This window comes from Dipodomys merriami, unplaced genomic scaffold (assembly GCF_024711535.1).
Source record: "Dipodomys merriami isolate MVZ:Mamm:240054 unplaced genomic scaffold, mDipMer1.0.p SCAF_3, whole genome shotgun sequence".
Classification (NCBI taxonomy): domain Eukaryota; kingdom Metazoa; phylum Chordata; class Mammalia; order Rodentia; family Heteromyidae; genus Dipodomys; species Dipodomys merriami.
Window position 1 is genome coordinate 96,195,733 of NW_027204492.1, and position 12,936 is coordinate 96,208,668.

General features: G+C 36.7%; 1 long non-coding RNA gene across 1 annotated transcript in view; it reads left to right on the plus strand.

Moving 5' to 3' along the window:
• LOC138839668 (uncharacterized) overlaps window positions 1-12,936 on the plus strand; it is a 48,046-nt gene that overhangs the window by 19,360 nt on the left and 15,750 nt on the right. The window contains exon 2 of the long non-coding RNA XR_011376008.1: window positions 5,097-5,181. This is a non-coding gene — a long non-coding RNA (uncharacterized lncRNA). The remainder of the gene's footprint in view (window positions 1-5,096; window positions 5,182-12,936) is intronic.

Genomic DNA, 12,936 nt, shown 5'->3' on the forward strand with positions numbered 1-12,936 from the left:
CTGGATATACTCAGCTAAAGATAAATCCACAGTTTAAACAACCCGTTGTTTACAAAAGCCTGTGTTCATCTGGAAGTAGTGTTTTACAAACTGCAAGTTAAAATAAAATTATGGGAAGGAAACAATTTTTAAAAATAATTTTAATATATATTTTTATTGTCAATTTTTAAAAATAATTTTAATATATATTTTTTTATTGTAAAGATACTGTACAGGGGTTATGCTTATATGAGTAAGATCATTACTACATTTCCTATTTAGCATTGTTACACCCTCCTTTATTTATCTCCTATCATCCCTTCTCTCCCCACCTCCCCAACTCCTCCCTCCCTGCCCAAGTTGTAAAGTTCGTTTTCAACATAGGGTCTTGTACATCTCATTGTTTCAATGGGTCAACTTGTATCCTTATGTCTGCATTTTGTTATTTCCATTCCCCTCCCCAAATTAGAAAAATGTATATATAAGATGTAGGGCACTGGAATCAAATACAGGGGTTATACCATGGGGGAAGAACATACAAAAGAAACAAAAATATCACATAGTACATTATAAGTACATTAAAAACAACAACAATAAAGATAAAGCCTCTGTGTCCCTATCATGGGGTTGATTTTGCTTAGCATCATCTTATATGGTCATATGTACATAGCTTTTGACCTTTTCTGCTTGTCCTAGACATCTAATAGTTATTGCAAATAAGAGAAACTATGGGACCTATGTTTCTTTGGGCCTGGCTTACTTCACTTAATATAATTTTTTCCAAGTCTTTCCATTTCCTAACAAATGGGGTGGTGTCATTCTTTCTGATGGAGGCATAGAATTCCATTTTATATATATATATATATATATATATATATATATATATATATATATATATCACATTTTCTTGATCCATTCATCTACTGAGGGGCATCTGGGATGGTTCCATATCTTAGCTATGGTGAATAATGCTTCAATAAACATAGTTGTGTTGGTAGCTTTAGTATGGCCTTATTTGTGATCTTTTGGGTAAATGCCCAAAAATGAGATTGCTGGGTCAAAGTGGAGTTCTGTCTGTAGTCATTTAGGGAACCTCCATATTGCTTTTCAAAATGGTTGAACAAGTTTACATTCCCACCAACAATGCAGTAGGCTTCCCTTTTGGCCACATCCCCTCCAGCATCTGTTGTTATTAGAGTTCTTGATTCCAGCCATTCTATCTAACTGGGGTGAGGTGGAATCTCAATGTTGTTTTGATTTGCATTTCTTCTATGGTTGAACATTTCTTCATGTGCCTATTGGCCATTCTTATTTCCTCTTCAGAGAAGTCTTTCTTTAAGAATTTATCTTACTTATTAATCGGGCAGTTGTTTCTTTGAGGATTTGTTGTTGGGGATTTAATTTTTTTTGAGTTCTAAGTATATTTTAGATATGAGACCCTTGTCCGTTGTATGGCTAGTGAAGTTCTTCTCCCAATCCGTGGGCTTTTTATTGATCTTGCTAGCTATGTCCTTTGCCAAGCAGAAGCTCTGCAGTTTCATGTAATCCCATTTGTCAAACCTTTATTTGATTTGTTGTGTTTCTGGGTCTTCATTAAGAAAATTTCTGCCTGTGCCAAGGAGCCCTAGAGTTTCTATTTTTAGGCTGTCTGCTTTGACTCCGAGGTCTTTGATCCATTTGGAGTTGATTCTAGTGCAGGGTTATATATAAAGATATAGCTTTAGTTTTCTACAGGTGTTTAACCAATTTTGCCAGCACCATTTACTGAAAAGGCTGTCTTTCTTCCATTCTATTTTTCTTGCTCCCTTATCAAAGATTAGGTGGCTATAGGTCTGTGGGTTCATTTCTGGGTCTTCAGTTCTATTCCATTGACCCTCAGGTCTGTTCTTGTGGCAGTACCAAACTGTTTTGATTACTATGGCTTTGTAGTACAGTTTGAAATTTGGTATTGATATTTCTCCAGCACTGTTCTTTCTGCTAAGGATTATTTTTCCTATTTGGGGGTCTTTTATTGTTCCATATAAATTTTTGAGTTGCTTCTTCTATTTCATTGAAGAATGAGTTTGGGATATTGATAGATATTGCATTGAATTTGTAGATAGCCTTTGGAAGTATTGCTGTTTTCACGATGTTAATCCTCCCAATCCAGGAACATGGGAGGTTTTTACACTTCCTTAGTTCTGCTTTAATTTCCTTTTTCAGGTTTTTAACCTTTTCATCATAGAGGTCCTTCACTTATTTATTTAACTCCTAAGTATTTTATTTTTTTGTGGGGTTATTACAAAATAAGTTGCTTTCCTGATTTCAGCTACACTGTTCTCATTATTGGCATACAGAAAAGCCATTGATTTTTGAGGGTTGCTACTTTGTCAAAATTTCGGACCAACTCAAGTAGCTTGGGAGTGGAGTCCATGGGGTTCTTTAAGTAGAAGATCATGTCATCAAAATGCTTTGAAACTTGTGGGTTACAGGGAAAACTATTATCTAGAGGTAAATTTGGAGCATTCATATTATAGGAGTATAGGAGACCTAAAAAGTCATCTTCAGGGGTATAGATATTGACTTCAGGTTAAATAGGGAGAATTGAAGGCAAGAGCTGAGAAAGATAGGTATAATTTAAAAGTCTCAAGACATAGAATGGCCTGGTTGACCATTATCTCATTCTTTGTCTCTGGAGGAGTTCAGGAGAATTTGTTATCACTTTTCCATTGGGACAGAGCAGGAGCAAATTGCCTAGAGGGTGATCTCCTGTGTTTTGGGGTGTTTCCTTTAATATGATAACAAGAAATTACCTAAGGGGTAATTTACCTTTCACCCAAGATATTATCAAGGAATTTTCTCTTATCTGGAACCCAAGGTGATTACAAAGTGACTGCAGCTGAGACTATTTCAGATCAAAGGACATAAATTTTGTCAGGTTGCTGGAGGAAGTAAGGGGGCGGGGATATCAGGCCACTGGGGCAAACAGGCTGCTGCTGAAAATGACCCTGTCCCTATCAAAACACCATCTGAGCCAACAATTCTTCCAGTGCACTGGCCTCAGACTGCTTAAGCTGGCAAAACACACTATGTGCCACAAGTCCCCACTCACTACAAGTCCCATTTTACCCCATCTATAAAAGCTCTACTACAACTAAACTGAGTGTAGCCTTTCTGATCCAGGCCAGGGAGTTGACTTGGGAGCGTACCCCAATAAACTTTCCTGTCAATCTTTTTATTCAAAACCTTACAGATATAAAGTTGGGAGACTTTTAGTTAATTAGTTAATCCAGTTCCCAGCAAAAGCATCTTTTTAAGTTGTCTCTTACAGTCTGGGTGTCAAGAGTGAACATTGTCAGAAACAGAAGAACATGCTTCTGTATTTCCGCAGTGTTATAATTTATTGAATAAAAACAATTTCACAAGCCACACCTATTTCATTGGGATTAGTTTTCTGAGTACTACTGAGGTTACTTGATAGCCTGGGATGTTGGCTACTGAGGTTCCTTTGTTTCAGTCTTAATTACTAATATCAACTCTGGTGGCATATACTGCACAATAATATAGAGGTTTCAAGATGTCTAGGAAAGGGTTACAACAGCCTTAGAATTGCAAGATGCCTTACTAAAGGCAAGCTTGGAGAGCAGATACAGATTCAAAGAATAACTTCAGCTAAGGTACTAGGAATGAACCTAGTCAGAAGTGTAATAGAATTTTTAAGGAATAGTGGTGTCAAAAGGCAGACTTACTCTTAGGCATAATACTGGTTCAAGGTGCAGAGCTGATTTTCAGGTTTACTGGAACCAGAGAGACAGCAATTTGAATGGGTCACATGAAGCAGAGGCTCAAGTTTCCATCAATTTCCAAGGACAGAGAGTCCTTGACACATATACCAGATGGTCAGTGGTCTTCAAATTCAGGTGCAGGAATTTGCATCACTTCTGGGTCTGGTATTTTTGATATGCTTTAATGTATTTGCTGGTGTAATTGTTTATTGGCACAAAGTGTTTATCAGTTTATGCCTCTTGGTGTGCTGACATATGGTGGTTGTTTACTTGCATAAACAAGATGTAAAGCCGTTCTTGTTCTGGCGCTTAAGCACAAAAGTGGAACAGAATAGATCAAAACTATAGTTCTACAAAATGGAATAAGTCAAGGTTAGGCACAGCCAAATTGACTGTTATTCACATCCTATAGTAGGTCTAGCTTAGTGTCTTTATCCACTCACAGGTGTGTTCTGGTTTTCCTAGGTGGCAGTCACAGGTGGTCTAATACCATTTTGTCTAAGAACTGTTCACAGCAGGCATTTCCTCCTGGTGAATGGTCTTTGTCTCCTTTATGTCCGTCCTGGATTCCAAGATGCTTTCAAAGTGACTGCAGTAGAGAATGGCTCTTGGCAAAAATAAAAAACAAAAAATTCAGATAAAAACATGGTGACTGGGATTTCTAGCCTTCATCTTAGAAGCTAGTTCATGGGCATAAGTAATGTGTTAATGCTTTTCAGGAAAAACAGCTTTAAGCATATTAGAAAAAAATAAGTATATTAGAAAATATAAGGTAGAAAGGAATAATATAAAATTAAAATAATATAAAATTAAAATTAAAATAAGGAAGGAATTATAAAAAGAAGGCTGAAATAAATGAAGTAGAAGTAGAAGTAGAAGTAGAAGTCAGATATGACTAATGGGAAAGGCAAAGAACATTTAAAATGGAGGAAGAGATCACAAGGTCTCTTGAGTAAATAACATAAAGGAAAATTCCAACTCACAGATGATCAGCTTAATACAGCCCATCAAGATCATGGAATATCACATAGATTTTTCTTGGTGCCCTTGCCACATAAGGATTAAGGAAGAGTTCATTCCAGCCTAAGGTGAGTCAGCAAATAGTTTCTGGCACACTAGATCTCTAATTTACCCATGCCCTAGAGAGCAAATGTAGTTCTATAAGCTTCCCTGTACCTTGAGAGACAGTGACTGCCCTGGGCTGGTCCTGGGCAGGATTCTAAGGCTCCACGCCCCTTCCACTTCAATGAAAACTTGTGCTGGGATAAAAACAGTTATTTCTTGCCCTGGGGATGACTTTCAGTCTATAGATAGTGTATTCTTTTCCTAATAAACTTTCCTACCACTTTCTAGGTCTTGTGCCTTTCCTGAATTCTTCCCTTCAAGGACTGAATTAGTCAACTGCATGGACTCTCTAGTAACATCAGTTACATCTAAGGTAACAATTTATCAAGCATTAAAGTTTTCATTTTGGGGGTTATACTCACATGATGTAGTAATAGATTTTGGAATCTGGCTATTTTGTATGAACTATTTGTTCACACAACTCTTTTGTAATTTTAATTTTACACGCTGTAGTAGTAATAAATGTTTATGCAAGAATACATCTCACAGAAGAGAACAAGGTTAGTATTCTTAAAACATCATCTAACACCTTAGTAATCTTTTAAGCCAACCTTCATTTTGTAGTACCAAGATTTCCTCACAAGACACCCCAACACTTGGTCAATTAAGCTAGGAGTCAGTTAGGCTTAGGAATGCAGCCCCAAAATGGCGGACCTGCTGGGTATTCAAGGGTGCAAACCACACACAGGCGGCATTTTCACAATAAGCCAAAGCAAGCAAGCTGGGACTACAGAAGCAAGAATTACACAATTATGCTTGGATTCCCTCTTACCCATTTCTTGGATTCTGCAGGGATCAGGCTTGATTTCAGTTATTCAGATCACTGTGCCTTCTGAGTCACCCCAGGCCTGGAGAGTCCCCATAGTGGATACTGATTGTTTTACTACTACTTACTGACTTCCAATAACCTGGTGTTTAACTCACCAATTTACTTTAAGTCTTTTTTTTTGGGTCCGGTCGTGGGGCCTGAACTCTGGGCCTGGATGCTGTCCCTCAGCTCTTCAGCTCAAGGCCAGTGCTCTACCACTTGAGCCACAGTGCCACTTCTGGCTTTTTTCTTTTTGCTTATGTGGTGCTGAGGAATCGAACCCAGGGCCTCATGCATGCAAGGCAAGAGCTCTACCACTGAACCACCTTCCCAGCCCTACTTTAAGTCTTTATCTTTGGGATTTTTCCTTTTAATGACTATCCTGGAGTTGTTCTCTATAGGGAGATCCCACCCTTCATGTTTGGCCCTATTCTTACTCACTTTGCAAATTTCAGTAAATGCCAGGCCTCAGTTTGTCCCATTCCTAGGGTCTGTACTTATGTTTTTCAGGTTACCTGGGTCTTGTTTGTCCCAGTTAAGTTTCATTTTTCCTTGGTGTAATGAATACTGTATTTGTTTAATTTAGCCTGGTTCTAACATATATGGCACACAATGGTATCTTTTCCCCTGCAGGTACATTTAAAGGATCATTTTTTTTTTAACCTCTGAGAAGACTTTTTCAGTACAGTAAAATTCGTTCTGAATTTTGACAAATATAGAAAGGCTTGTAACCACTACTACAACTGAAAATAGATTACTTCTACCCAGCTCCTCTAATTCCTTCTAGTAGCTACTATTTTTCAGCTAAACCAATCCCACTACCCGAGCTGTTTGGAAACCCTGGATTTATGTTCTGTCCCTATAGTATTTCTGTTCTACAGTATCATCTTGGTGGAATCATAGAACATGCAGCTTACCAAATATAAATTCTTTTATTTAACGTACTATTAGCAAAAATTTAGGGTAGCTAGGATAACCTTAGGTCCGTAAGTCTGGCAAGAGAATAATTCAAGCAAGACGAGCATATGATAGGAAAATTTATTAGACAAAAAAAAAAGGACAGAGAAAGAGAGCGTGTGGCACAGACATGCCATTGGAAGATCTTCAGCCATCTTGCTTCATCTGCAGGGTTAGAGAGATTGACCTTGGGTTAAATAGGAAGAATTGGGGTCCTTGAAAACAGCTTCCAGTGGGAGCTAAAGATGTAGTTCCTACCTTATTTCCTTGTTTACTTGTCCTCGATTAATAAATATCTTACTTCCTCCTTCTTGCGGAGTCTCCTTTCATTTCATTGACATGTAGGTTTTGATTTATTAGCTTATCCTCTCATCTGCAGTTTGTATAAGCCTCAATTTCCTGACTGACAGCTTTAAAACAAAATAATTGCTACCAGTATTGCTGTTGAGACTTACCCTTGTTACTGAATATATCAACGAATCATTACATCAGCGGATCATTCCCTTTTGTTTGATGCATACATAAGTCTTCATTAGAGGGCTATACCATTTGTACCTATACATTTACCTGAAAGATATTTAGACTGTTTAGATTTTGAACAAAGATGCCATAAATATTTTTGCATGTTGATTTTTATGTGGATGGTTTTTTTTACTTCTCTTGGATGGGGTGAGGGCATGTGCAATTTCATGAGAAACTGGCAAACTTTCTAAAAAGGCACCCCATCAACAAGTTTGAGTTATTCAGCTCCTCATTAGCACTTAATGTCAGTCTATTTTAGCTATTCCAACAAAAAGAGAAAGTGTTGTCTAAAATTGGGGGCCTATTGATACAAATAATAACATAGATGGATCTCAAAGGCATAATCTAATGTAACAGAGACATAGATATAATTTTTATTTTATAACCAGTATTTAGAAATTGTTTTTGTTGAAAAACACTGACTCTGTACACACAGTTGTCTCCTGCAGCCACTTAATTTTTAAAATTTTTTAACCTTTTGTAAAGTTATTAAGTAGTATTAAGAGGTTACAGTTCCATAAGTCAGGCTGTAAGTCAATGCTTCTTGATCAAGTCACCCTTTCCATTGTTCTCCCTTATTTCCTGTTTCTATCCTTGCTGTCACTTTACAATCCTCTCGAAATTTAGAAAGAATAGGACTGATAACAACCTCTGACAGGAATTGCAGCTACCCTTGCCAGGCAGCAATGACTTTCTTACTGTAAATGGCTCCAGTCTCAGGAATCCTGAGACTACATTAAATCACTTTCTGACCACAGGACCACACCACTTGGACTATTGAATAATTATTCATACCTCACTTCTACCCCAGTTCTTCCTCTAGTTAAACGTAAAGCTCATGTCTATACAGTAAAAATGAGATGGAGTCTTTGCTCTTTCCTATAAGCTTGCTTGTGCTGAGTAAGACATCTTTCCCTACCCTGCACCACTACTGTCACCACTACTGTCTCCTCCTTCTTGATATACTGATGTAAGTGGCTGAGCTTGACATGTTTTGTTTTTCCATTCTCTTAGAAAACATTCTTATTTTGGTGCCCATTCTGGGGCTTAAACTCAGGGCCTGGGTGCTGACCCTGAGCTATTTTGCTCAAGGTAGCCTTTTACCACTTTGAGCCACAGCTCTACTTTGGCTTTATGGTGTTTAATTGGAAATAAAGAATCGCATGGACTTTCCTTCCTGAGATGGCTTCCAACCACAGTTCTCAGATCTCAGCCTTCTGAACAGCTAGGACTATAGGCATAATCATAGGTACTCTGCTAGAAAACCTTCACAAAACAGATTTGGGAAGGGTTTGTAAAAGAAGCAATAGCTTCTGAAAGTTTGACACATTTATTTGGCAAATTTCTGGATGATGCAAACTGTTTCACCTCAACTAAAGTATCTTTTTGCCAAAGAATGAAGAAATTTTAAATAAAAATTTCATCAAAACCTGTCACTGATAGCATACTCTATTTTTGATACAGCTACGCTTTCACTTCTGTTAAATTATGGAAAACTGTTTTTCAAGATTAGTATAATCTTTATAATTAATGTGTTTATTGTAATATAATTGCTTAGGTCCACAAGTTCTCTTTTAAAGAGAACATTGAGGACTAACCCTTCAGCAGACACTGATGGAAATGTATTCATCAATTTTCTTAGATGCCCCTTGCTCCTTTTGTTCAATGATACTGTTGTTAATAATGTAGTGATATTTAATTAGAGGCCTTATGGTTCAGGTAGTAGAATCTCAACAGATGTGTACAAGGATTATTTGCTTTTTTCCTATTCACTATATCCACCTTAAGGTTATTTCTAGTGGAACAAATTAGAGTTTAATATTGTAGTATCTGAATATATGAAATCAACATGGAAGGCTAGGTCTGTTCTCTTTGAAAAATGTGCAACATGTCACTGTCCGTGCAGAGGCACAAGTCCTTGAGTAGCTCTCAAAGAAAGCATTTCATTGTGTTTGGCACAATGGAGAGTTTCATAAGGTGAATAAAACTATTAGCAAGAATTTATTTTACATAATAGATGAGAGTAGGAAGAAATGGAGAAGAAACATTTCTCACTTCTTAAGCAGGATATGGAATTAAAGACACAATATGACTTCTCCCATACTATGTGTAGCTTGTATGCCTTTTAAGCTAGGCAAATATACATGGTCTTGTCAGTCTAGCAACTCTTTAACCCTTAGACATAGTTGGGGGTAGATAAAATGTGTGAGTTCTACCCAAAACTAAGGTAAGTGTAAGGACTTCCTTTTGCCTAACAGGCCTTTCACTTTTTCTTTTTCTACCCACTGGAGAAAAGTGCTCAGATTTTTACCATTTCAAAGGAGAAGGGAAATTTAGATACATCCTCCTACTTCTCCTAATTTAGTAACTTAACCTCCAGAAGTCAGGGTGGTGGGAAGGACTTAATTGCCTTTTCAGTTTACTTCTTGGTTTCTACTTTTGAGTCTGGCTATTTTGATAATTGTTAAAAATAATAGAATTTCCCTGGTCTCATTTTTCTATCTTGCCTCAAAAAGATCCTTTAGGTTCTTATGAGAAAGGGATATGCTTTAGGAAATTAGCCTATTTGTAGTTTGTGTGTGTGTGGTGTGTGTGTGTGATATAAATCAATAAAACACAAATACATCAATCATGATTATTTCTTCTCTTTTTCTTCTCTTCCTCCTCTCTTCCTCTTCTTCCTTCTTCCTTTTTTTCTGAGTCTAGCTATCACTATGTGATCGAGACTGGCCTTGAACTCACTCTTCAGCCACAACTGTCTTGGATCTCTTGATCTTCCTGCCTTAGTCGTCTATGTACTAAGCTTTGTACCACCAAGCCCAGCAAGATTAATTTTAATTAATGACATTTCCTGACATATTCTTGGATTCTTTCCATAAAAATTAATGATGATTGATTTTATATTTAGTATACAATGAACCTTACAACTGTCACTGTCACATTCTTGCTAAAAGTACCCTCTACCCCCGGTAATCTTGGAAAGGGAGAGGAACATGTTTACTCTTGTCAGCATTTACTTGAAAAGTGTTTTTTAAATTTAATTTAATTTAATTGTCAAGGTGATGTACAGAGGGGTTACAGTTGCATACGTAAGTAATGAGTACATTTCTTGTTGAACATTGTTAACTCCTCCCTCATTTTTCTCTCATTTTCCTTCCCCCCATTCTCCCCCATCCTCAAGATGTAAAGTTCATTTCCAACATAGTGTCTTGTGAGTATTGCTGTTGCATTGGTTCATCCGTTGTAAGGTATTTTAACAAAGGCATTCAATTTCTTGATCCTAATTCATAGGCTTATAGCCAATATCAGTGCTTGTTGTTCGATTTGATGCTTTCCTGCACTTTTGATACTGAAATCTATATGGTTGCTTAACATTAAGATATCTTATGCTCTCCAACTCTGCAGTCAATACTCGGTAACTCCTGAGTTTGTGTTTTATCTGGTTTGAGGTGTTCCCATATATTTTGGGCTCTGATCAAATATGCTTCACCTAAAGCAAAGCTCTTTTAACAGTGGAGTCATGCAGAAGAGACCTTTCCTTGTCTCCTAAGGCTTCCATCATTCATCATATGGAAAAGAGAGTATAGAGGTTTTTCTACTATGTTTGACTCCATGAAACAGTCAAACTCAGCTCTCCCATCTTCAAGAAATTGAGGAAATTACTTAATAGTGAATCTTTCAAAAGTTTGATTGTAGGATAGACAGTATACATTTGATTTTTTTAAACTAAAATGTTCAGTGAAATTTCAGTTTAAGGAGGGATACTTATAAAGACATTTGTAGACAAAGACTATACCAAGACAGGAAATCTTTTGCTTTGAAAATTTTACATAATTAATTTAGTGGGCAGAGAAATGGAGAATTTTTATTTTGTATTCTATAACTAATCTAAGTCCAAACAACTGTAACCTTCACAGCCTCCCCCACATGCATATACATGGGTATACATATATACACCTATCACATTTATTTTGAATCTATGCTTATGAACATGAATATATATACATATATATGTATTTGTATACCATTTGTTTTAAACATACTGAAATAATTTTCAGCTATTTTAGATAGTGTTTAATCCTTCCTATGGATTAAACTATTTTAATGTCTCAGTTTCTTCTACTTCTAGCTTTTCCTAAATGAATTCCGGCCTAATGGCTTCATCAAAAACTGATGCCCTCTCCCTCCTCTGAAATCTGGGGTAATACTTAGTTGACCACAGTGCTTGTCAGGAATCAGAGAAGACAGTGAAATAAGTTCAAAGTGAAGTTTTATTAACTGCATTAACAAGGAGGACAAGCTAAGAAGGATATTTTGTGAACTAGAGCAAGGCAAAATAGTCACCAGCTATGGTACAAATTGAATTCCAAGATTCTAGGTTGTATTCACCAGAGTAAGTTATTTTCCCTATCACAGATGAACTTATTCTGCATTTATGCAGAGCTTATAAATCCTAACAAGCAGGTTAGAAGTAAATAATGGGAAGCAAATGATTGTTTGCACTCACTTTTGTTTGTTTGCTTAAAATCCAGCAATGTGAATAGGTAGAGAATTTTAAAAAGAGCTGAACACATGGTATAGGCTGTGGTTTTTCATGTTTCGCTTCTCAAAACAATAAAAACAAACCTATTGCATTGAAGTGACTTATTAATGTGCAAGAACCTAAAATTCAAAGGAGAATAAGAAACAGCTTCTTTTGAGAATAATCTTACTGTCTGTTTTCTTTTACTAAATTTGGCACTTCTGGACATTGTGTATTGATCTAGGTGGCATGTATCTCAAGCTGGCCAAATTTAGATTTCATTAAACTCACATGATTAATATCAATAGTCAGTTCACGTTGACCCAGGCTGAGACTGTGGAATTGGTTGTAAACATCAATAAGAGAATGTGGAAGAAGAAAGTCTCATAGTTTAAAACTCAAATAAATGTGTAAGATCCTAACCTTAATGGACCCCTTGTTTCTATTTGCAGTACTACTACTTTTCACAAAAAGAGAAGGACTTCATTTCTAGAGCAGATGATCACTGATTGGTAAACCAAATGTCCTAGGCACATGGGTTCCTCCATCCCCCCACAATACTCTGAATTGCTTTTCCTTTAGCACACCCTGGCCTCTAAACATCTCCTGTGTTTTATTTTATCAGGTTTATACTCAGGAGACAGTTGTGTTTCCTGTTTCCAATAGTTTCCATTAAATAAAACTTGTTTGCACTTTAATTAGTATCTAGCTTGCTCCTCTTTGACATAACCGATAACAATATTGTTTACATTACTGAGTAGAATTTCATTCAAGGAATTTGCCACTTAAAATTAGCTCTTAACTCAGCATATAATAAGCAACTGTAAATGAACTAAGGCAATTTAGTATGCATAAATGGTAGGCTGTTTGGGTAGATATTGGAATTTCTGAAAGTTAGTGATGTAAAATGTTTACAATCTCCTCCTCTGGGATTCCTCCAGTAATGATACCTTATAAGTCACAGGAAGTATACATGCCAGACATCTATGAGAAAGTCGATAAAGCTTTATCCTTCCAGGCATTTCAGTAAACATTTTATTTCAGATCTCTATGTAAAGCAGACAAGCTACTATTCCAATTTCTCTAAAAATTACTGAACAGAAGCACAAGATAAAAAGACATACTCCTAGGCCTGGGGTACCCATTGAAAAGTATAGGATTCTGGCTTCTCTAGACCCCCTGTCCTCATTTTGGCAAAGGCAGAAATATAACAATGCTTCAGCAGATCTACTTATGCTAAACACCCCTCAAGACAACAA